This window comes from Acanthochromis polyacanthus, chromosome 16 (genome assembly GCF_021347895.1).
Source record: "Acanthochromis polyacanthus isolate Apoly-LR-REF ecotype Palm Island chromosome 16, KAUST_Apoly_ChrSc, whole genome shotgun sequence".
Taxonomy (NCBI): domain Eukaryota; kingdom Metazoa; phylum Chordata; class Actinopteri; family Pomacentridae; genus Acanthochromis; species Acanthochromis polyacanthus.
This window is the reverse complement of record NC_067128.1, coordinates 12,060,651-12,068,671: the sequence shown is the minus strand read 5'-3', so window position 1 is coordinate 12,068,671 and position 8,021 is coordinate 12,060,651.

Genomic DNA, 8,021 nt, shown 5'->3' with positions numbered 1-8,021 from the left:
ATTCTTGGACCACATCATTTTACCTTTCAAAGTAAATCTGTTAAAATGTAATGTTTTTCCAGATTACATAAATAGCTGGATTGCAGAGGAAGCTTGTTTATTTGGTGGTTGTTGTTTTTTCCAGACATGTCAGTATTACAAACTATAGCAAAATCAACTAAAACTTAACAAGTTAAGCTTTATTTATCCTCATTTTACAGTTACTCCACCACCACTAGTTCTGCTGCTGTGCTGAATTTCATCTTGTATTTCAAACAATAGTGGCTGACAGCATGAATCATGTTATAGTCGGAGCCAGTAAATGGCTACAGTTACTTTTATTAAAGAGTTAAACCACCAGAACTGACTGAGCCTATGCACAGATTGGTAGAGCTATGAAAACAGCATATGGGTCCGTTGGTAGAGTGCTGGCTCATATGTTTGCAATATGAGCAAGCCAGCTAGAATTACAACCTATTCCATACTATATTTTGCCTCACAGATGGGTTATCTTTGTGAAAATCAATATTTTGTGTTAGCACAAATAAATAAGTTCAAATTCTGTGATTATTAACAACAGAAACCCTACCAGACTTCAATTTGGCTGCCATCCCCGTCAAAGTAGTCTCCTTGTGTAGCGACACGCTGCTCCCACTGCTCCCTAGACATCCTGGACAACAACATGGACAGTTGTGTTGCTGTGTCCAAACAAACCTGAATGTATTTGCTGCACTGTGACCAGATGCACAGTACACCGGAGGAGCTACATGTCATTGCGTTATCATTCAGGTAGTTTGAGTGAAATGTTCCCCCTCATGATGTTATAGTAGAACTCAGTCTGACCACAGAGGACTAATTCCTGCTGCATTACTACCTGATTGTGAAGAAAATATCAAACAGTCTCCTGGTGCCCTCGATTCGATAAATCTTCTCCAGTTTTTTAAGCTGGCACACGGTAAAAACTGTTGTTTCTTCTCTTGGTGGTAGCTGCAGACCCACTTCTCATCATTACAGCTGCTGACTGACACAGAAGACGACTTTCTCCTCTGCTCCAGTTTGAGGTACACGGAGAAATTACATGTGCGCCCAGCAGTGGCACCAAAAACCATGAAAAACACTTCATAACACGATGTACATGTCACGACATCCTGACTCGTGACAGTTGCTACAATTCATTGTCTCCTCTTGTAACTTTTAGATCATCCTTCTAATAAACAAAGCTTTAGCCATAACTGGGAGATGTTAGCTCTCTGTTAGCAGTTGACTTGCAGCTTCATCACAAGTCTCTGTTTAAGGAGGATGAATGTTTCCTTACACTAGTGATGGGTGGACCGATCCCATAGTATCGATATACCGTCACCCATTTTGGTATCAACTGCTCCATTAAAGTATCGACAACGCGGCAAGGAGCATGTGCATTTCTGACGGAGAGGACAAAATGGAGAAATGGCTGACAAAAAGAGAAGCGTTGTGTGGACGTATTTCTCACCAGCTGATAAAACTTGAGCAAGGTGTGATTTGTGTGACAAGAGAGTTCAGTGCAGCAGCAACACGAACAATCTCTTAAGAGTACTAATACTATGATTGAGAAAAAATTCACCAATAAGAAATTACCAGTAATCAGTACCGGTATTGAATATTTTATGTAAAAAGGAATCGGCATCGTATAAATCTTAAAAGTGTGGTATCGCCCATGTGGGTCTTCACATGAAAAACAAGAAAGGCAGTCAGAGAGCGCAGTACTCCGCCAAGGCTGCTCAGTCGTATCATTTCCAATGTTTGAAATCTCAAAAACTTTCATGGCAGAAATCACAACATCATAGAATTTAATATTTAATTTAACATTTAGTTTAACATAATTTAACATTTAATATGGATGCATTCACAAACAAAATGACCTTGCGCTGAGTACAGGCATGTGCTATGCATGTGTACGTTATGTACGGATACCAAATCATGTGACCTAAAATATATAGCAGGCAACGGGAATTGATGGGACTCAGAAACACCCCCATAATGTAATCAATTGTTCCTTGTATCATTTCCGACAAATAAGTCCTGATAAGTCCGCAGTGGTCGATTTGCAGTAGGATCGCAATCATGTGAGGTAGCGATCACTGGTTGTCATAGTTACAGTGATGCTGTACAGCGGTCGCTGTCTCGCAGTGATGCAAAAATCTTTAACAAATCCGTGGATTCAAACTATAAGCCGCATCACTGCCAAAATCTAATCACTTGGTCCTTGTGTTTGTCTGTCTGTGACGAATAGACGGGCAAACAAACACCGATCATCACAGAACTCCATGTTCCTTGCATTTATCCCCAGAACATGACCGTAAAACAAAGCTCTTAAACTTTATTATACATCTTTTGTTGTTCCGTACAGAGCTGTGACGGCGTCCATGATGAAAGACGAGCCACATTATTCCTGAACGCTCGGCTGCACTCTGCCACACAAAAGCCCCTCTCCATTATAAATGACTCGGTGAATGTGTAATCACATCAAACCAGGGCTGAGGGGCGGCGGGCGAACAAACACCGGGCCAGCAGACAGCAGACGTTATTATTTTACAATTAGTTTGTTCATTTTTATTGGTGTGAGGAGAATGTTTAATAATGATGCAGCCGGAGGAGGAGGCCACTAAAGAGAAGATAATGAACACAATGCTCCTCCTGAATAGGCTCTTAATTAACTCAATGAGAATCATTAACACATCCATTCAGGGCGCACATGTGTGTTTTACAGATAAAATTGAACTGCATGGATGATATTTATGAAGCTGCACCGAGGTTCAAATGGAGTCAGAAAAGAGTGATGACAGAGGTAAACACGTCGAGTTCATGAGGACAGAAAAGACGGTGCTGGACAACAAAATAACTGACCTCAATCACTGTCTTAACATGTACAAATCCACTGGAGCCGCTGCATGTTTCCCTGCTTCTGTTTGTCAGGTTTCTGTTTTTCCTCTGGTTTTACTTGTCAGCTGTAATGGGATGAGGTTTTCTGCTGTCGCCTTTAACTGCCTGCATTAACTGGCCGCTTAATGTTGTTTGAAATCAATCTTGTGTCGTGCTGCTGTCTGCTGTGAAGCTTTAACATCTCAACACGGTCCAGGAACAACAGTCAGTTAAAATTAGCTAATGTAGGCACGTTCTTAATGCACAATGTTCGTAAAAATTAAAAGTTTTAGATTCTTTTGAATGCTCTGTTTCCACTCTGATGTTTTTATGTGCAAACTGAAAATCTCTATACAGGAGATGAATGGAAACAGAACAACACTTATGCAGCAGCTGTTTTAGGCCTGTTTTCACCAAACTTTATTATTGCACTGTAAAAAATGCATCTTATATTCTTGAGACTAAGGGAAAATACGTATATGTATTGGAATAAAACTTATTATCTTATTATCTCTGTCTTATTATTTCTAAGGAGCACCACACTATATTTTTAACACTCCTATTGATGCCAAACGCAGGGGAAAAAGAATGAGCCTCTTTGGGAGAATGTTATGGCCACCAGTATTGGTGTGCCGTCTGGTTTCTGGGGTGATGTCCTGTTGGGCCTTTGTGTGGGGGAAAATTACATGTGTGGGTTCAGCTGTGGCTGTTTCCAGAGTCTCTGGAACCCCAGCTGACAGCCATTCCAGCTAATGACACCAGAGTTGATGACCTGCACTGCAATCCTGTTCTCCCTGCCTCCTGACCTTCCTGGTTGGGCCACCCTCCAACTCCCCTGTACCTCTATCCAACCGGATGCACACCTGCAGACTATATATCTGCCACCTTGTTCTTAGTCTGGGGGGTCGTTTACACGAGGACGCTTGCAGGTAAAAATGTCAAAATATTTCAACAAAACGCCCTATCGTTTATACGAGGACGGCGTTTTGGGGGCTTGAAAACGCAAAAATTTGAAACCGGCCTCCAGAGTGGAAAAGTAGAAAACGGTCCGCCGTTACGTTTCCGTCTAAACAGCAAAACGCAAAACTTTGCCGAGATCTGACCACGTCGCGTATGCGATTACGTCACATACGTGCGCCGGTGCTTTGGTTTGCCAGCCAGTACAAGGACATAAACAAAGATGTGTGATTATTTCCATCCTTCGTACCTTCAAGAAACTCTGGCAGCTCTATGTACACTACAGGAGTCGTACCAAGAAACGTACAGAATCTGTACAGATTCCATTCATGAACATTTACCGCGGCGGAGATCCGAAAAGGGAGATAGTATGCATGCGCGTAGACATGGCGGAGTTTTATCACAGCGCCACCCAGCTGCCTGGCATGCATATCCAATCGAATTCCACACACTATAGAGTCACCGTATATACGCAGATTTCCTTCAAAACCGCTCGTATAAACATGAAATGACAAGACACCACTTTTGCGTTTTCTGTTAAGATGGTCCTCATGTAAACGGCCCCTGGGTGGCTGGTATCTGTGACCAGTCCGCCCTGGTGCCTCTGTGTGACGTGTTATTTGTGTTTTGTTTCAGTCTGTAGGTATGTGTGGTTGGGTTGGTGGGTACCACAGACACTTTGGTCTGTAGACTCTCTGGGTGAGTTCTACAGACGCTTAAGGCTTAATGATGAAGCCATTTGGATTTTGAGTCTTCGTGACCTGTGTGGTCTGTGAGTGTGAAGCACCAGTTTTGTTTAGTTCGTTTTGGCACTCAATCAGTTTTTGTTACTGGTGGTGGGTGTTGCTGATGTACTCATGTTTGGCTGGGGAGTTTAGTTGTTTTAGGTTTAGATAATTTGGAAACTCTGTTAGCCTTCGTTTTGTTATATTCTGTTCTTTAATTTAGCAACACTCACCAGCTTTGTGTTCATTGTTGTCACTTTTATGTTCCTTTGCCACTAAGCAATAAATCCCTTCTCCTGAACTGCAGACACCAGGGGGCGACGTAGCATAAAGAGGTTAACAGAATCCTAAATTTAGCAGAGTATTATTACTTAATCTGAATCTAAATAATCAATTTTATCTTCAATCATTCTGGGGCATTGCCAGGTTAGAATAATGTAGCTTTACAGTGTTTTTTTTTTCCAGCCTATTGATTGTCATGTGGTGGTTTTTCCTGCAGCCCTCTGAGCTGACTCATCAGCGCTAGAGTTCAGCTGAATCATCTTTTAGTCGTGTTCAATGAAAACACTAATGGTGTAACAGGAACTCGTGTCCTGCAGTAGACTGATCCATATTAAGGTTTAATCCTCTCTCTGGTTAAAAGCTGTTCATTGATCCACTGTGGTCCTGCTGAGGGGTTTTCTCTCCCACAACTTCTCCTCCTCCTCTTCACTGCTTAATATTTATCTCCTAAAAGCTTTGAGATTTGCAGCGAAACACAGTGTTGAGTCATGAAAGTTACATTTCTGTCTGTTTGTTTAAGCACACAACAGGAAAATCTTCTGCAGGAGAAGATTGTTGTATTACCATTCACATTTACTCATAAGATAACAATTAATTAATGCCACAGTGGGGACATTTGTTATGTTACAATAGTAAAGATAATAAATAAGAAAATATATATTGAACACAGTTTTTAAAGTGCAAAATAATCATACTTCACATGATATTGTACCAAAGACATGTAAGGTAAATAACAAGCTTCCATTAATTTTCTTCCGCTTATCCGGGGCTGGGTCGCGGAGGCAGCAGGCGAAGCAGGTTGTTCCAGACGTCCCTCCCCCTAGCTCTTCCTGGGGCATTCCTTCCTGAGGCGTTCCTAGGCCAGATGAGATATATAATCCCTCCAGCAAGTTCTGGGTCTACCCCGGGGTATCCTCCCAGACGGACGTGTTCAGAAAACCTCCAAAGGAAGTCTCTCTGGAGGCATCCGAATCAGATGGCCAAACCACCTCAACTGGCTCCTTTCGATGCGAAGGAGCAGCGGCTCTACTCCAAGCTCCCTCCGGATGTCTGAGCCCCTTACCCTATCTCTAAGGCTGAGTCCAGCCACCCTACGGAGGAAGCTCATTTCGGCCGCTTGTATCCATGATCTTGTTCTTTCGGTCACTACCCAAAGCTCATGACCATAGGTGAGGGTTGGAACGTAGATGGACTGGTAAATCGAGAGCTTCACTTTACGGCTCAGCTCCCTCTTCACCACGATGGTTCGGTACAATGCCCGCATTACTGCTGACGCCGCACCAATCCGCCTATCCATCTCTCGCTCCATTTCCCATCACTCATGAACAAGATCCCGAGATTCTTAAACTCCTTCGCTTGGGGAAGCAACTCCTCCCCAACCCAGAGGGAGCAATCCACCAGTTTCCGACAGAGAACCATGGCCTTGGACTTGGAGGTGCTGATCCACATCCCTGCCGCGTCACACTCGGCTGCAAACCGCTCCAGTGCATGCTGGAGGTCACGGTCTGAGGATGCCAACATCATCCGCAAAAAGCAGAGATGCGATCCTGAGGCTCCCAAACCGAAAACCCTCCCCACCACGACTGCACCCTGAAATCCTGTCCATGAAAACCACAAACAGGATTGGAGACAAGGGGCAGCCCTGGCGGAGTCCAGCACCCACCGGAAACGTGTCTGACTTAGTGCCGAGTATGTGGACACAGCTCTCACTTTGGTCACACAGGGACCGAACGGCTCGTAACAACGAGCCCGAGACCCCATACTCCCGCAGTGCCCCCCACAAAGCCCCTCGGGGGACACGGTCATAGGCCTTCTCCAGATCCACAAAACACATGTAGGCTGGCAGGTCATACTCCCATGATCCCCTCAGCAGCTCCGCAAGGGTAAAGAGCTGGTCCACTGTTCGCACTCTCCGATCCCCCTTTTTGAAAATAGGGACCACCACCCTGGTCTGCCACTCCACAGGTACTGTACCCGATGCCCACGCAACACTGTATAGACGTGTCAACCAAGACAGTCCAACAATGTCCAGAGCCTTCAGTATCTCAGGGCGAATCTCGTCCACACCTGGCGCCTTGTCACCGAGGAGTTTCTTAACTACCTCGGCGACCTCTGCCACGGATATGGACGAAGATCCCCCCGAGTCTTCAGGCTCTGCCTCCTCCATAGAAGACGTGTTTACTGGGTTCAGGAGTTCCTTGAAGTGCTCTTTCCACCGCTCAACGACATCCCCAGTACAGGTCAACAGTTCTCCACCCCGACAGTACACAGCCTGAGCGAAGCTCTGCTGCCCCTTCCTGAGGCATCGAACGGTTTGCCAGAACTTTCCCGAGGCCGACCGAAAGTCCTTCTCCATGGCCTCCCCGAACTCCTCCCACACCCGAGTTTTAGCTTCCACAACCGCCGCAGCTGCCGCCCTTTTGGCCAACCGGTACCTGTCAGCTGCTTCGGGAGACCTCCAAGCCAACCAGGCTCGAAAAGTCTGCTTTTTCAGCCTGACGGCCTCCCTCACCTCTGGTGTCCACCAGCGGGTCTTTGGATTGCCGTCGCGACAGGCACCAGTGACCTTCAGACCACAGCTCCTAGCCGCTGCTTCTGCAATGGAGGCTTTGAACATGGACCACTCGGAATCCATGTCCCCAACCTCCCCCAGGATGCAGGAGGAACTTTTCCGGAGGTGGGAGTTGAAAACTCTATGGTCAGGGTCCTCCGCCAGACGTTCCCAGCTGACCCGCACTACACGTTTGGGTTTACCAAGTCTGTCCGACAGTCTTCCCCGCCATCAGATCCAACTCACCACCAGGTGGTGATTAGTTGACAGCTCTGCACCTCTCTTCACCCAAGTGTCCAAGACATACGGCCGCAGGTCTGATGATACGACTACAAAGTCGATCATCGACCTTTGGCCTAAGGTGCTCTGGTACCAAGTACACTTATGAGCAACCTTATGCTCGAACATGGTGTTCGTTATGGACAGTCTATGACTAGCACAGAAGTCCAATAAAAAAACACCACTTGGGTTCAGATCGGGCAGGCCGTTGTTCCCAATCACCCCCCTCCAGGTTTCTCCATCGTTGCCCACGTGAGCGGGGTTACTGCATTCGCTTCGTTATCTGGCTGGGTAAGTATGTATGTATGTATGTATGTATGTATGTGGCTATGTCCGGTCAGATATCTCTG